The sequence below is a fragment of the Peromyscus maniculatus genome, chromosome 1 (genome assembly GCF_049852395.1).
Source record: "Peromyscus maniculatus bairdii isolate BWxNUB_F1_BW_parent chromosome 1, HU_Pman_BW_mat_3.1, whole genome shotgun sequence".
NCBI classification, from domain to species: Eukaryota; Metazoa; Chordata; class Mammalia; order Rodentia; family Cricetidae; genus Peromyscus; species Peromyscus maniculatus.
The window spans coordinates 40,854,621-40,870,132 of NC_134852.1; the positions used below are offsets into that span (position 1 = coordinate 40,854,621).

The 15,512-nt window shown below is 44.6% G+C and overlaps 1 pseudogene; it reads right to left on the minus strand.

Moving 5' to 3' along the window:
• Positions 1-3,973: 3,973 nt before the first annotated feature.
• Positions 3,974-4,290, minus strand: LOC102917697 (cytochrome c oxidase subunit 6B1 pseudogene; annotated as a pseudogene).
• Between the last annotated feature and the right edge of the window lie 11,222 nt (positions 4,291-15,512).

Genomic DNA, 15,512 nt, shown 5'->3' on the forward strand with positions numbered 1-15,512 from the left:
GTAGAGCCTCTGCTTCCTTGTAGCCTAAAGTGATGGTGAGCCCTGGGTCTTTCCTATGTACATCATAATTTCTCAGCTTCATGTCCCACAGTGAGTCTACTAATGTCCTGTTAGGAATGAGGGTGAAATATGAGGTTAATGGGTGATTTACACACAGCCTAACTGGAGGACTGGGGAGATTGTCTGTGTAGCTATTAGGTACATTAAAAAAAAATTAAAAAGAAGCATGGGTACGGCAATGTTTGTCACTAGAACATCCATCCTCCCTTTCTCAGATAATAACATTCTTTCTGTCTTTCCTCAAAAGTCCACCCTTCCATAAAGTGTAGTTTATCTTTAACATTTAACTAAAAACTCAGGCGTCATCATTAATATGGAGAACTCCTAACGTTCTGTGGCCTCAGAGGAGTTATTCCCAAACTATTGAAAGAAGAATCAAATGACAGTCCTTCACTGTTCTCTGAGAATTATCTTGGTTGAAGAAAGTCTTACCAACTTGACCTCCCAGAACAGCTTCCATCCCGCAGTTATAAAACAGAGGGCAATAGTCCCAGACCTTTAGCCCAGTGTAGAGCTTCTGTGACATCTGCAAGACTGGCTGAGATCTCTGGTGGTCTGCATCCCAGCCCATACCTTCCTTTGCCTAACCCTGCTCCCTTCACCCACTTCTAAGATTCCCAAAACACATCCTAGTAAACATCCTCCCTGCCCTTCTCCACCTCTGAGTTTGCTCCTGAGGAGTTTTAAATTGTGACAGAGTTTCTCCAAGATTTATGCTGAGACTCAGCAACATAAACCACAGCTATATTCAACCGAGGACAATGCTATCACAATGTTACTGAGCAAGGAGGGGTCTACAGACGTGGCTCCTGAGTTTTGCTCACTGTCTGGTTCATATATGGTTCCGTCCAGAATGCCCCTGCGAAGCTGGCTTGGGCAAGGCATTGTGAGAAGGCCTGGTTACTCAGGTCCCACTGGCTGGAGGACAACTTGTTGTCTTGGGGAAAAACAGGCTTGTGCTGTGATTCCAACACGATTGATGCCCAAAGGCAATGGTGACAGGGGAGCCAGTCTGCTTCCTATAGGACTCTGGGGCTCTGCTCTCTTCCATAGGACTGTGTGAGGCCAAAATGGTGACCTTCCAGATGACTAGTCCAAGGCCTTGAGATAGACAGATGGAAAACCACACACTCAGAACACCAGGAGTCAAGCTCTAGCATGTGAATTGTAAAGGACACAGGTTGGTTTTTTTTTTTTTGGGGGGGGGAGACTCTTGGCCTCTCTATTGAATTAATTAATTAATTAACAAAGAATTAAACATATTCCTACCTGTCCATGGCTCTCACTCTCCAAACAAAGAGAGAGAGAGAGAAGAGAAAAGAGAAGAGGACATCAGAGAAAAGATATGAAAAAGGAAAGAAAATAATAAAGATCCAGTAAGAATTCCATTCATTCTGCATAATTTGCAAAATTGAGCTAAGGGCCACCAAGGATCTTTGTTATTTTTATGTGACACCAATAAACCACTTGGCACTCCCTCCTGTGTCACCCTGCAAGTTCACAGCCACTCATCTTTTTTGCGTAGAGAAGCATCTTTCCCGAACTTCATTCCTTTGTAATAAACAGAACTGCTCCCGGCAGGCCCTGTCTTTACCCCACAGTCTGTGCCTTCTCCTGGCTACTTGAAGCAGCTTTGCCTCTTTTGTGTCTGTTGAGCCATTGGAGAATACTGTATTGGGAATGAATGTTAGCTGACTATGGCTTTTCAGTATTTTTTGTTTGTTTATTTTAATAAGCTCTCACATAAGATAAGCTCAGCAGCACATTGTGAAATTTAGAGACAGGATTGTTGTAACATAGGGGTCTTTGTGAAAAGAAGCACTCTGAAATCTGCTGCGGGCCTTGAGGGTACTGAATCCTAGTATATCCTGATCTTTATCTTGAAAACAGAACCAAGAGGAAAGACACGGAGATAGATGAGACAGAATCAGAGACAGAAGAGGGAGATAGGTAGAAACAGAAGAGGTAGAGTTAGAAATAGAGGAGATGATAAAGAACAGAGACAGAGGATACAGAGAAAAAGAAAGGAGATAAAAATAGAGTGGGAGATGCTCTGTGATGCTGGAGGCTGAGAAATTCAAAATGTATACTGAGCAAGCTGAAGACCCAAGAGAGCCAAAGGTATAGTGACAGGTTGAGCAAAAAATGCCTGAGAAACAGGAAAGCCAGTTGAGAAAATCCCAGTCTGATCCAAGTCCAAAGGCAAGAGGGGGCCACTGTGGTAGCTGGAAGAGGGTCAGACAGAGAGAAAGTTCTTGCTTACTCAGCACTTGGCCTTTTCTTCTCTTCCCATCAAGATTGTGACTAGGGCTTACCCTGTTTCACAGTCTACCAATTCTAATGGCAATCCTTCTGTGTATCAATTTCTTCCCAAGGTCCAGAAGACTTGGAAGTGAGGCTTCTTAAAACCCAGAAGCAATCAACTCAGAAGTCTCAAGAAATACCTGAAACTGGACAGATACACAAGGCCTCTCCTTCTCCAAGCATTAGAGACTACTGAGTGTTATGGATCCCCTGAACAGCCTCAGAGACATTCTCTGACATATTGTTCTGTCAGTAAGTTGTGGAGTGAGCTCCAGGGTTCTAGCAGTCATGAGCTGTCAACCATGCTGGGGTGGGCTTTTGGTGATATGCATAGTCCCTACTCATATAACTAATCCCTCACCCACATTCCTATAAGTAGATCCAGTGAACTCATTGGGTCACCAAATTGGACTTTTGTGTTATCATTGCTTTGGTCTGTTATCAGTTCCCTATCTGGGGTTAATAGACTTTTGTGTTAGGTCTCCCCAGAAATAGTGGCACAAAACAGTTTAATCCATAAGCTGTAGTTGAAGTTTTCCTGTGTCCTACCTGGCCGGTGGTCAGGACAAATCTCTCTCACCTGCCAGTCCTGCAGCCGCTTGAATCCAACACAGAGGCTTATATTAATTAAACTGGCCTAATGGCTCAGGCTTCTTGCTAGCTAGATCTTACATTTTAAATTAACCTATTTCTATAAATCTATAACTTGCCATGTGGCTCATGGCTTACCAGTATCTTTGCATCTTGTTTTTCATGGCGACGGCAGCTGGCAGCATCTCCTGACTCAGCCTTCCTGTTCCCAGAATTCTCCTCTCTGCTTGTCCCGTCTATACTTCCTGCCTGGCTACTGGCCAATTAGCCTTTTATTTTATCAACCAAATCAGAGCAATACATTCACAGCATACAGAGTGATATCCACAGCAATAAGCATACTCAGATACAATATGTGCAGCATGACATTTAACTGGTTGTCTTGGGGCCTCACAATCTGCTCAAACTGATATGTGAGATTAAGCATTGTAAAAAAGGGCAACAATAATCACAGAACACATGTCAAAGAAACACCCACAGTTATAAGTCCTTTGTCCAGGCTTTGGGATTAGCAAGTCACAGGGATCCTCACATTTGAGGGCGGTAGATGGTAGGAAAAGGCACCTGTGAGTCTACTAGGCAGAACCAGAGGGCACCACTGTATATCAAGCTTGAGCCTCCCTTCAGGTCTAGTCCTATAGGCTCCCACTCCTCTGGCTGAGGGTCCTTGGCCAGTTAGTGGTCCTGGCCAGGATGTGATTTCTCCATTCACTGTCTTGCAGAAGATACGTGGCAGCTCGGGGTAGCCTCCTAAGGAGCTGAAAAGAAAGGGCTTCATTTGCAAGCTGGGTTTAAGTCTAACACAGAAAGAAAAAAGATGTTCATCTGAGAGGAAGACTTCTAATAAAAAAGGTGGGTGTAGATATATTCTTTGTTGAAAATCTAAGAATTCTTTTTTTTTTAATTTTTCCAGTCAATTTTTATTAGTAGTTGCATGATTCAGGGTCCCAGGGCAGTGACCATCATATACCCAGATCCCCTTTACTGTCTGGGGAGAAGGACAGAGAACAGAGGAGAGGTGGGCTGAGCCAGGTCAAATCTTCTCAGGAAATGTGCCTTCTGCTCTGCAGTCATCCCAGGCTGAGACCCACAATATGGGGCAGAGGGACTTGTACACACGCCGGTACCACTCACACAGAGACATCATTCCCTTTTGCATTCATTGCCTTCTCTCAGCGCTGGAAGTCCAGGTAGTTCTGCCAGCAGTTCCTGGTCTGGTTCTGGTTTGGGAAGCAGCTGTCAAAGGGGGCAGTTTTGTAGTTCTTGATTTTAGTCTTGATGTCTTCAGCCATGGTGATAATTCCTAAAGATTGCCATGGAGCAGTGGTAGTTCAATGTGACCCTTAGCCAATCTAAGAATTCTTAGTGGCTCTGCATAGCCAGTTTGAAAATGTAGCTGAAGAAGAAAAACTATGATTTTCTTTTCTCATAAAGAAGGCATAAGGTGGCTCCATGCCATTAGGGATTTGGTCTCTTTCTCTCTCAGAATTCTGCCAGTCCCCAGGAAAGAGCCCTTCAGTCCTTAACTCTGAAATTAACCTGTATAATGCATCCTCTCTTTATAGCCCACAGAAGAGAGAAAGGGGGTGGGAGGATGTGGACATGACTGGGGAGAAATTGTGTATGGGTGTGGGTGTGCATGTCAGACACACTCTACATCTGCATCCATGTTTAGAGCTCTCATTTCTTTGCTCTTCTCTGCACACCAAAGGATGGGGTCCTGAAGGATGCATTTTTGTTGTTCAGCCTTCCGTCTTATCTAGTTAGAGCCATTTCTAGCCTCTGACAGACACTGCTACAGGCAAGGATAACAGAGGGCAAGGTGCCCCTGCTTGTCTCTCTGCCAGAGCAGTTTCTCTGGCAGCGGTTGGCCTGCCCTGTAGCTCCTGCTCTAGAAAGTAAGGTCCTGGAGTTTGAGTCCCAGGGGGTGACCTTGATGACAAACCCTGCCTCCTGGTTGTTTCCATTTGTCTCAAGAAAGAAATGACTGTGCTCTTGCCAGTTTCTGGGTAGGGTCATGTGAGCTCTCAGCCACATTCAATTGAAAACACCAGTTGTGCTTCTGGTGGGCTGTGTTTGCTGGAGGTTACACGCACACGCACACATGCACTCACGCACCTCTGCCCCTACAGGGGGAACTTTTTCTCTAATGTGGAGTGAAAGGTTGAACTTCAGGCTTCAGTGAGCCTGCAGGCAGATATGAAATCTCACTCATCATGAAGTTATATATAGAACTACATGTAACATGAGAAAAATTGATCTACTAATGAACCAAAACTGAAAACTGTTCTTTATGCTAGACTTTCAGTTAATCTGTTTCAACAGAGAAAAAAAATACTCTATTAGTTATTGTTTCAATCAGGGCTACAATGCAGCTGCATTTTTGGTAGTTATGTTAATTTCCTAACGTCACAGCAATGAATTAACACATATTTGATGACTTTTAAAAAACATGCATGTGTTTTCTTACCACTTTAGAAACCAGTAGTCTAAAATTCACTTCACTGGTGTCCATACAAAATAACACAGCTATTGCCTCAAAGGGAATAAAACAGTTTAATCTGGAGCCAAATATATGATTGACCACGGCCCAGAAACACAAATTTAGGTCACCTCAAATTCCATGTTCCAGTGTTATGGAAGAAATTTCATGATGTTAACAGACCAGAGAAAAGTCATAAATCAAGGCACTTTTCAAATACATTGGTGGAAACACTAGGTAGGCCATTACAGCACAGTGGAGAAATCTCAGCTATGGGCCTCAGATGTGATTTGATTCTTCTTAGTCCTTTGATTGGTAGGGAATACGGATTTGTTAATATACTCCAAGGGGTTTTAATCTGTTTATCAGGTTTAGCTTTATCTACTAGCACAGGATGTTAGGTCTGACACAGAGATGGGCAAAGAAAACTCTTTAGGGGACTAAATATAGCCCAAGATCAGCTATAATTAGTCTCTGGGCCTGCCACATTCTACACTCTCTAGAACACTGCAGTTCTAACCAGTCCATCAGCTTTCTTTCCAGGAATTCTCATGAACACTGGGTAATAGTAGCCTTGTGCTCCCGGTCCCTCTTCAAGGTACAAGAGTAAGTCTCTGCATACCTTGGTTAATAGCCCTTTCCTCCACAGCATTGACCTCAGTCGTACCATCACCACATCTCTAGTCAAATCTGTTTCTGCTGCCCTCTCACAAGGACACATATGGACTCGTGCACTCAAGTGACTCTTCTGCCTGAGCCTCCAGTTCACTAATTTATTTTTAAGAATCTCTTCTGGTGAGTTAATCCAACATTATTAAACAGATAAATAATTAAAATAGTACAGGTGTAACCACTGCTGGTTTTAGTCTGTGGGAAGGGTCAGATTTTTCCTGGTCTCTTTGCCATCCTGGGTAGAAGGAAAAGAAAGTCAGGAGCAACAACTTTCAATGGGACTTTCCAGGCTGCCCTGTTTAAAAACATCCTGGTGTTCTTCATTTTGCAGTAGGGGATCTTTGTTTTGGCTCCATCACTGGAAATGTTCTGCGTGTTCTTAAGCAAATGTGTGAAGAAGCTCTGCTAAAACATTCCACTGCCTGCTTATGCATTGTGGGAACAATGAGCATAAGAAAAGAAGCAGTGTTGATTGACACACAGCTGGGGACACACAGAATTACAGTGTCCCCAATCCCAATTCAGTGCTGAAAGAGCTGCTAGCTGCTCAGTTATTAGTTAGACTTCTACTTGTAGATCCTGGAGCACCTCAGCACCATCACCATGGGTGACCATGACCCAGCATGGTGGAAGTAAGACCTCATCTATGCCTTAAAGACCAAGACCTACCTACCTCGGTGTGGTCACTAAGCAATCTCCCCTGAAGTGGCACCATTTTATACACCTTCTAAAAGGTAAAGGCTTGGTTGTAATGTCTTTGATGACAAGTCTGCAGGGAAGCAGAGTGAGATGTGGGAGGACTGTCAACGAGTAGCTAAGCAGGTGATGGCACACCAGAGCCTTCCCAGGCTGTGGACTATGAGGTTAGAACCAGGCTTTGCTGTGCTGCAAATGGCTGTGGATATGGCAAACTACACTCCATGGCTCCACCCCCATCTCATGAGGTATCTGGTCCCCATCTATACTTACTCCATCTTAGCCCTAATCTGGCAGGCATGGGCAATTCTGCAAGAGGGAGACCTTCTATAACCTTACAGAGCAACTGGCTAACTGAGAAAGATAAAGCAGATGTGCAGCCTCCACTGAGAGCCAGGGTGGGTAGGGCAGCTGCAGCAGCAACATCTCCTGAGAGGCAGTTGGATGCTGTGAAGCTTCTCTTGATGGCACTCTAACTACTAGATTTAAATGAAAGCCAGGCTCAGCAATTATGAGGTTTAATCCAGGGAGAGTATACTGTGAATCAATTCTAGCTACAGGTTATTGATGTACCAGAATTTCAGTGACTGTAGCTGTCACTGCCTTCAGCATAGCTGATTGGCTTCCAGTGTCTACATGGAGACCTTGTCAGAGTTCTGGGTGAGTCCTCAAGAGAGTGTAGTAGAGTGTGGGGGTGGAGGGGGAGGCTGGATTATGAGGTTCTAGTAGGCATCTGTCTCTCATTGGATCAGCCAAAACAGAAGAATTGGCATATACATAGTAGGCCAAGGAGGCATTACTGAGTCCACTGTCAAAAGTGAAGGGCAAAAGGGTACAACCTCACTCTAAGTCAATTGACACCTTTCAGGTAGACCAACCAACTAGTCTAGTTACACCTGCTTTGTTTTCTTCCCTTAAGAACAGATGAGAAAAGATGCTTGAATCTTGGGTGTGCTGGTGTGCTGCCTGCCCTGTGGGTTGGATGGCAGGCATCAAATGGTGAATGTCAGTCTGGAACTGGCTGGTGGAGGGCTGCTATTCTTCTGATAAAGCAGGTTTCCTGCCCATGCCTGTACCAATACTGGAGTACCAGGAGAACACAGCATCCTGAGAGGATGTCCATTTTGCAGGCAGCACCACTCCCAAAGAGGAGAAAGACACAAAACACAGCCTTTCTGCTCAATGAGAATCAATGATCTTATCAATGTATACTTTATAACATTGTTATAAATTACATTAGAGCCCAGCAAACATGTTGCTAAATTTGTCATGTGTTCCTGGCTAGCTATAGGACAAGTAAAGAAAGGATCACTAGTTCCAGTTTTATAGACGAGGACACTGAGACTTAAGGTTGTATCCAACAGAAGTGGAACCAAAGCCAAGAAACCCTCACTCCCACCTCTGCTTAGGGGTGAGCTGGCCCTGTAGGGACACTGATGTTACAGAGCTGCAGCTATGCCTTCAAGCAGTCTTAGGGAAGACTCAGAAGGCACACTTTGAGAAAGGCAGGATTATATTTGGGGACTGTTGTAGTTTGAATAAGATGTCCCCAACAGGCATGGTTGTTTGAACATTTGGCCCCCAGTTGGTAGCACTGTTTAGGGAGGTTCAGGAGGTGTGGTGTTGCTGAGCAGTATGTCACTGGGGTGCGCTTTGAGTGTACATAGTCTTGTCCCACATCCAGTATACTCTCTGTGCTTCACACTTGCAGTTACATGTGTGAGCTCTCAGCTTCCTGCTCCTGCCAAAACACCTGCTGCTTGATACCATGCCTTCTCACTGTGCTGGACTCTTTTCCTCTGGAACCAGAGTAAATAAACCAAAGAAACTCCTTCTTCTACATGCTGCCTTGGCCATAGTATTTTATCACAGAAACAGAAAAGTAACCACTATGGACTCACATAGTGGTGGCTTGGGTGCAGTGCTTAAACCTGATCAACCCCACCTTGCATGCCGGAAACACACTGAGATTGTAGCTCCCTGGATTTTAGTTACAAGAAGCCACTCATCATGCTGTGGTCATCATAAAAACACAAAGGCACTGAGATGGTTTGAATAAGAGTATTTGTCATAAGATCATGTATTTGAGTACTTGGTTCTCAGAAGATAGAACTGTTTGGGAAGAATTAGATTTGCCTTTGTTGGAGGAGGTATGTCACTGGGTCGTGGCTTTAAAGTTTCAAAAGCCCATGCCATTCCCAGTTAACTGTCTCTACCTCACACTTGTATATCATATATAAACTCTTAGCTACTGCTCCAGCACCATGCCTGCATGCCTGCATGCCTGATGCCATATTCCTCACCATGGTTATCACAGGCTCTAACCCTCTGGGACTGTGATTGCCAAATTAAACTCTTCCTTCTATAAGTTGCCTTGGTTATGGTGTCTTAGCACAGAAATAGGAAAGTAACTAAGACAGGCACAACTTACTTTGGATATCTAATAACTAGTTTATTCTGAGTATAAATATGCCCACAGCATTGTACAGGACATACTTATTGATATAGTGTTGCCGGGCATTGGTGGCACATGCCTTTAATCCCAGCACTTGGGAGGCAGAGGCAGGTGATCTTTGTGAGTTCGAGGCCAGCCTGGTCTACAGAGGGAGATCCAGGAAAGGCACAAAGCTACACAGAGAAACACTGTCTCAAAAAATAAAACAAAAAGAAAAAAGAAATAGTGACTCAGCTGTTAAGAGCACATACTACTCTTGCAGAGGACCTTAGTTTGGTTCCCAGCAACCAGGTAAGGTGGCTCACAATTGCGTGTAACTCCAGTTCCAGGGATCTGATGCCCACTTTCTTCTGAGTGTATACACTTTCTTTTTCCTCTCTCCTCTCTTTCTCTGTCTCTGTCTCTGTCTTTCTCTCTCTCTCTGGCACAATTGCACGCTTGAATACATATGCACACAGACACACACAGTCACACACACTAATTAGAAACAACAAAAAATATATCTATAATACCCCTCCCCAGACTCTGATATGCATGCCCAAAGTCCATCCCAGGCACATACTCTGTAACACTCCTGCTCACCCAGGGCACTCACTCACACCTGAGCATTGGGCAGGCCACTGGATGATGTTGGCTTCTTGTCACAAGAGACCTTCATTCTATTTGCAGATTTAATTTAGATTAACATGGAAAAGAATTTTCTATAGGCTAAATGAATATTGCTTAATTTCTAGTGAAGATAATGCACATGTACCTCTCTACATAGCCTAAGAAAAGAAAAAGTTGGTGAGCTCCTGGGGAAAGTTCTTGGGAATGTTCCCTGGAAACCACAGGATCCTGGAATTAGGAATTTTCTGTGTGAGCTAAGGCTTTATGGCTGACAGAGCCAAGGGTGAACTGCCTGCTTTCAGACACTTCTCTGGCATTCTCAGCCTTAACAGTAGGGCCATATTCACTGTCCAGAAGCCACAGCATCATGCTTGGCCTGCCTGGCTGGAGTGTGGGCACTGCCCCTCTGAGAGATGCCATCATTGAACTCTGTCTTTGGGGCATGACATGACCATAACCATCTAAGAATTAGAACAGCTTGATCATGAGATCATAAGATTGGCCCTGTTAACCTTCCCTCACAGAAGGAGAGTGGGAGGTTATGACCCTCACCTGAGGGTCCAGCTACTCACTCCCCCACTTTCCCCAGCTGCGTGTAATCCTGTCTGAGCTGCATGTGATCCTGGGTGTGCATAAGAGTGGGAAGGTTGACAGGGATAGGATTCAAGCCACTTCATGCTGGGGTGCAGCTTTTGGTGGTGCAGCAGCCTGGGAATTACCCCTGCTCCTGTAAGTAACCCTAAAAAAAAAACCTATCAGTTCGCAGAGCTAGAACTGGATTGATGTGTTTCTTTGGTCTATTGGTGTCCTGTCTGGGATGAGCAGGCATTTCCCTGTGCCTGCCCAGGCAAAGTAGCTCAGTAGATTCCTCTGGTCCTAAGAGGCCAAGCTTCTAGACAACAGAAACACAGGAATTTGAGTTCCTCTCCCATCCTTCCTTTGACTGCCCATGGTTAAAGTCTTGGGTTTTAGCATTATAAAGACATCTCTACTCTGTCATCCCTAGAAAGGGGATAAATTAAAGTGAACCATGCTATATGGCATGGCACTGGCTATCCTTCTGGAAGCGTCTGCCATCATTTCCATTCTGATCAGAGTAACTGAAATGCAGCTGGCTTTTCACGTCTGTCCTGCAATCTTTCTCTGCCTAGATTCAATTTAGATTAAAAAGAACAAAGGCAAGGCCTGTTTGCCCTCCACTCAATCATAGGAGCCTGGGGTTCAGCTGTCATCTGAGCTGCCCCAGGCTTCTTGGCCATCCAGCTCAGCAGCTAGTATCTCCCAGAACAGCTGGCCAGTGGCTGGCTGATCCATCTCTCCTAGTGGCCTGACTTTATTTCTCTCTCCATTATTGTTCCTTGTAGTTGGTTGTCCTGCTCTGGGATGGAGACTCCTAGTGGGAAGGGGCTTCTAGGCATTTAACTGGGTACCCTGAATTCAGCACACCTGGTCCCTCCACAGATCTGGACTCCCCATTGTTCCTACATAGACTACCAAGCAAAGTCCTGCTTGGCAAGGAAAACTCAGCCCCCTTCCACAATGCCTTCTGTGCTGGTTAGTGTTTTTGTTAACTTGACACAAAGTAGAGTCATCTGGAAAAAGGGAACCTCAACTGAGAATATGTCTCCGTAAGACTGACCTGTAGGCAAGTTGGTGGGGACATTTTCTTTGATTAATGGTTGATGAAAGAAACCAGAGTCCATCGGGTGGTGGTAGTGGTGGTACACACCTTTAATGCCAGCACTTGGGAGGCAGAGCCAGGCAGATCTCTTATGAGTTCAAGGCAAGCCTGGTCTACAGATCGAAGTCCAGGACAGGCACCAAAACTACACAGAGAAACCCTGTCTCAACCACCACCCCCCCCGGAAAGAAAAAAAGAAATCACAGCCCACTATTGGCAATGCTACTACCCCTGGGCAAGTGGTCCTGGGTGGTCAAGTGGGTGTGTAAGAAAGCAGGTTGAGCAAGCCATGGAAAGAAAGCCAGGAAGCAGAGTTCCTATTCGGTCTTTACCTCCAAATTCCTGTTTGAGTTTCTGCCCTGACTTCCTTTGCTGGGGACTTTAACCTGTAAGATATAATAAATCCTTCCTTTCCCAAATTACTTTTGGTCAGAGTGTTTAATCACAGCAACAGAAACCAATGCTTCTACCACTTCCAAAATCTAGTCTTTTGGTCTCATCTTCCTAGACCTCCACGTTTGTTGTTCTCTGGGCTCTGACTCCCTCTCAACCATGATGATGACTATTGGAAGACACGGTGGAACTGGATAACTGGACACTTCATGTGTTCTCAGGCATGCCCTGTATGCTGATTGTGTGGCAGGCTCCAGGCATGGCTGTGTGAGTCTTCCAGTTCCATGTTTAACTTTTTGGAATATGTCTTTATACTGTGTGAAGATATGTCCATGTGATTAATTAAAATTGCATGTGATGTAATTAAAAGCTAAATGGTCAATAGCTAGGCAGGATTTTGGGGGCAGAGAGAATGCTGGGAAGAAGAGTGGCATCACCAGCCAGACATGAAAGAAGCAGGAAAGCAGCATGGGTGGCACAGAGTAAAGGGTGGCACAGAGTAATAAATCCACAATGCAGAAAGTAAATAAATAGAAATGGTTAATTTAAGTTATAAGAGCAAGTTAGAAACAATCCAAAGCTATTGACTGAGCTTTCATAAATAATAAAAAGTCTCCATGTGGTTATTTAGGAAGTGGCTGGTGTTACAGAAAATTTGCCTACATTTAACACTGTATAGATTTGTACACATGCCACTTGACTCTGTAGGCTTTCTTTACTTATTCATAGAGTGAAAATCTGAAAAGATGCACTGGAATTCTGTGGCTGTTTTTTGCTGCTCTTCGAAATACTAATAATTTGGCCCAAGTTACCTCTAAGTGTTTCCCTTCCTTACTACCAGACTTGAAAATAAAACTTGAAACTAAAGCTTTGAGTAATACACCAGATGAGTCTTGTTCACCAGTCATGTAAGGGAAAACCTGGGCCTCATATTCTGGGGTCAGCACATACTTGTGGGGCTAAACTCACCTTTCATGAACACAGAAAGAGATGTTTGCATTCAAAGTTTCAACCCCCACAGAAGTTTCCTCTCCACTGTTAAACTGGATTGGGGGCTGGAAACACCTGCTCAGTGTGACAAGGCTCTGGTAGACCATACATATTGCATTGAGTCAAGACTTTAGGTTTTTAGGATATGAGACTCACAGTACATTAATGATCATGGCTGCTCTGAAGGGAATGAAATTAATAATCTATTTCTAATAGAGGTAGGTCTTTCTTTCCTCTCTCAGCCAGCCTCTGGCTGTGGAAGCTGGCAGAGGCCCCATTAATCAACCAGCTCTGATATCCTTGCCCACTCAATAGTCACAGGCATGAATATACTGCTCAGCAAACATATGAGGGATCATTACAACAAAGACACTATGGAGGCATTATTTCCATTGTCAGGTGACTTAATGGTCTCATAATTTTTATAAAAGTGGCCTTCAGACTCTAAGGAGTGATTAATAAAGGAATCCACAGTTGTAAGGTGACAGGCAAAGGGCTCTTAGGATGAGCAGCTAAGTTCTCAATGAGTCTGGACTGGGCTTTCTCTCTAAGGACTCACACTAGGCCTGGCCTCTCACCTAGATGCACAGCACCTCCAGCTGAAGTCATGTAAAAAGATGTCTTTACTCAAAGAAGAAAGGACTATAGACAAAACAATTTTTAGATATTTTATTTAAAAAATTGATTTACTTACTTTATGTTCTTGAGTATTTTGCCTACATGTATGTGTACTATGTTTATGTCTAATGCCTGAAGATGTCAGAGGAGGGCATCAGATCCCCTGGAACTATAGTTACAAATGGTCGTAAGCCACCATGTGGATGCTGGGAACCAAGCCCAAGTCCTCTGCAGGAGCAGTAAGTGCTCTTAACTACTGAGCCATGCCTCCAGCTTCTTATTTCATTTTTAATTATGTGTGTGTCTCTGTGTGGGTGCAGTGCACATGGAGGCTGGAAGGGGGTACTGGATTTGCTGAAGCTTCAGTTACAGATTGTTGTGGGATTCTTGGAGCAAATTAAGGGTCCTCTGCAAGAGCAACACCCTTTCTTAGTAGCAGAACCACCTCTCTGGCCCTGACAAATATTTTGATTACCTTCCTAACTTCTCATTATTAGATATCTGTGATAGAAACTTTGGCTTAAGAAAAGTGAGGAAGAGACTAGAGATTGGCTTTAAAAACTACCAATAGCAGGAAGGAAGAAGCCCCCTTAGGCATTGCTGGCTCTGAGGATTCAAAGGAAGTCCTCAGGACCCTCATCCTTTTCTTCTGTCCTTTGCTCCAGCAGCTTTGGTGTCGTTTATGGTATCATTCTCTGGCTGTGCTTCTGGTGATGACCCAGCATGCTCTTCTGCATGGCAGCGATTCTTCCCATGAGTGCACACAGGGACCTTTTCTGTGCCTCTGCTCTGTTTTGATTTCCTCCTTAACCCTGGTCACCTCTGTCTATTGTGTTCTCCTTCCCTCAGTGAGAGCAGTGGCCTTTGATGTGTTCGTTGATTTAGATCCTGAGTGTGCCTGGTAGAGCAGCACTCAAATATTTGTTGAGTAAATAAACAGGTCCTGGGAAGTAAGTTTGTTTGTTGTCTTCCTCCTTCTTCTACACAGGGAGGATGCGGTTTGGCAGAATAAACTCCCCCGAGGTTAATGGGCTCACAGGGGAGAGAGCTGAGGTTTGAGGCCAGGTCATTTGAACTCAGCTCCTTTGGTTGTAAATCCTGCATGGGAATGGTGTCTGAAGATAGTTCCCTTTTTCCTGACCACCAAATGACAGGTAAAGAAGGGAGTAGAAGCGTGGTCAAGCCTGTGATGCCCAGACTCCCACCTCTGCCCTGGGTTGAATGGGGCCCTGCCAGGATTCTGATTTCATTTGGATACCTCTGCACTCTGAGGGAAGATTTTATTGAATTTACACTGATGAGAGGGCATGGCACACATTGCCTCCTGATTTGGTTAGAAGAGACAAAGAAGCCAAGAGAGGAGTGTGGGAAGAAGATGGTATCACCACAGCTCTGGGGAGGGAACACGGTTCTCCTGGTTCTCTTTCATGGCTACAGTAGAGTACCAGAGTCTGGGAAGCTGAAGAAGCCTATCTGGACCATCAAAAAATGTCAGCACAGATTCATTACTGAGTGAAGTAATTCCTGTGAGTCCTGCTTTAAGGCTTTGACTCGTCTTATATTTGCAGTAAGAGTCTGCAGTGGGGCACCCTCCCTCCAGGGGCAGGTAGGCAGCTCTGAGATTGTTAACCCCAAAATTCCTGTTGCTGTACCCAGAACATTGTTTTACAAGAATGGGGGTTCAGAAAACTAAGCTGCTTAGGTCTACTACTCATTGACTATAGCCAAGCTAGTAAAGCCATCTGTCTTTCACTCTTCCTCTGTAGGGCTGTTAGGAGATAAATGAGGTATGGGCGAATTCACACACCATGCCCAGCAAATTAAAGCCTCCCCAGTGGCCATGGAGTTCTTCTCAGTGGGCCATCAGGTTTTTCCATGATTCAAGGAGTTAAGAAATATGCTTGGGAAGGCATCAGATCCCCAAGCCCTCTACCAGTAGCTGCCACTCAGGATATGACTCT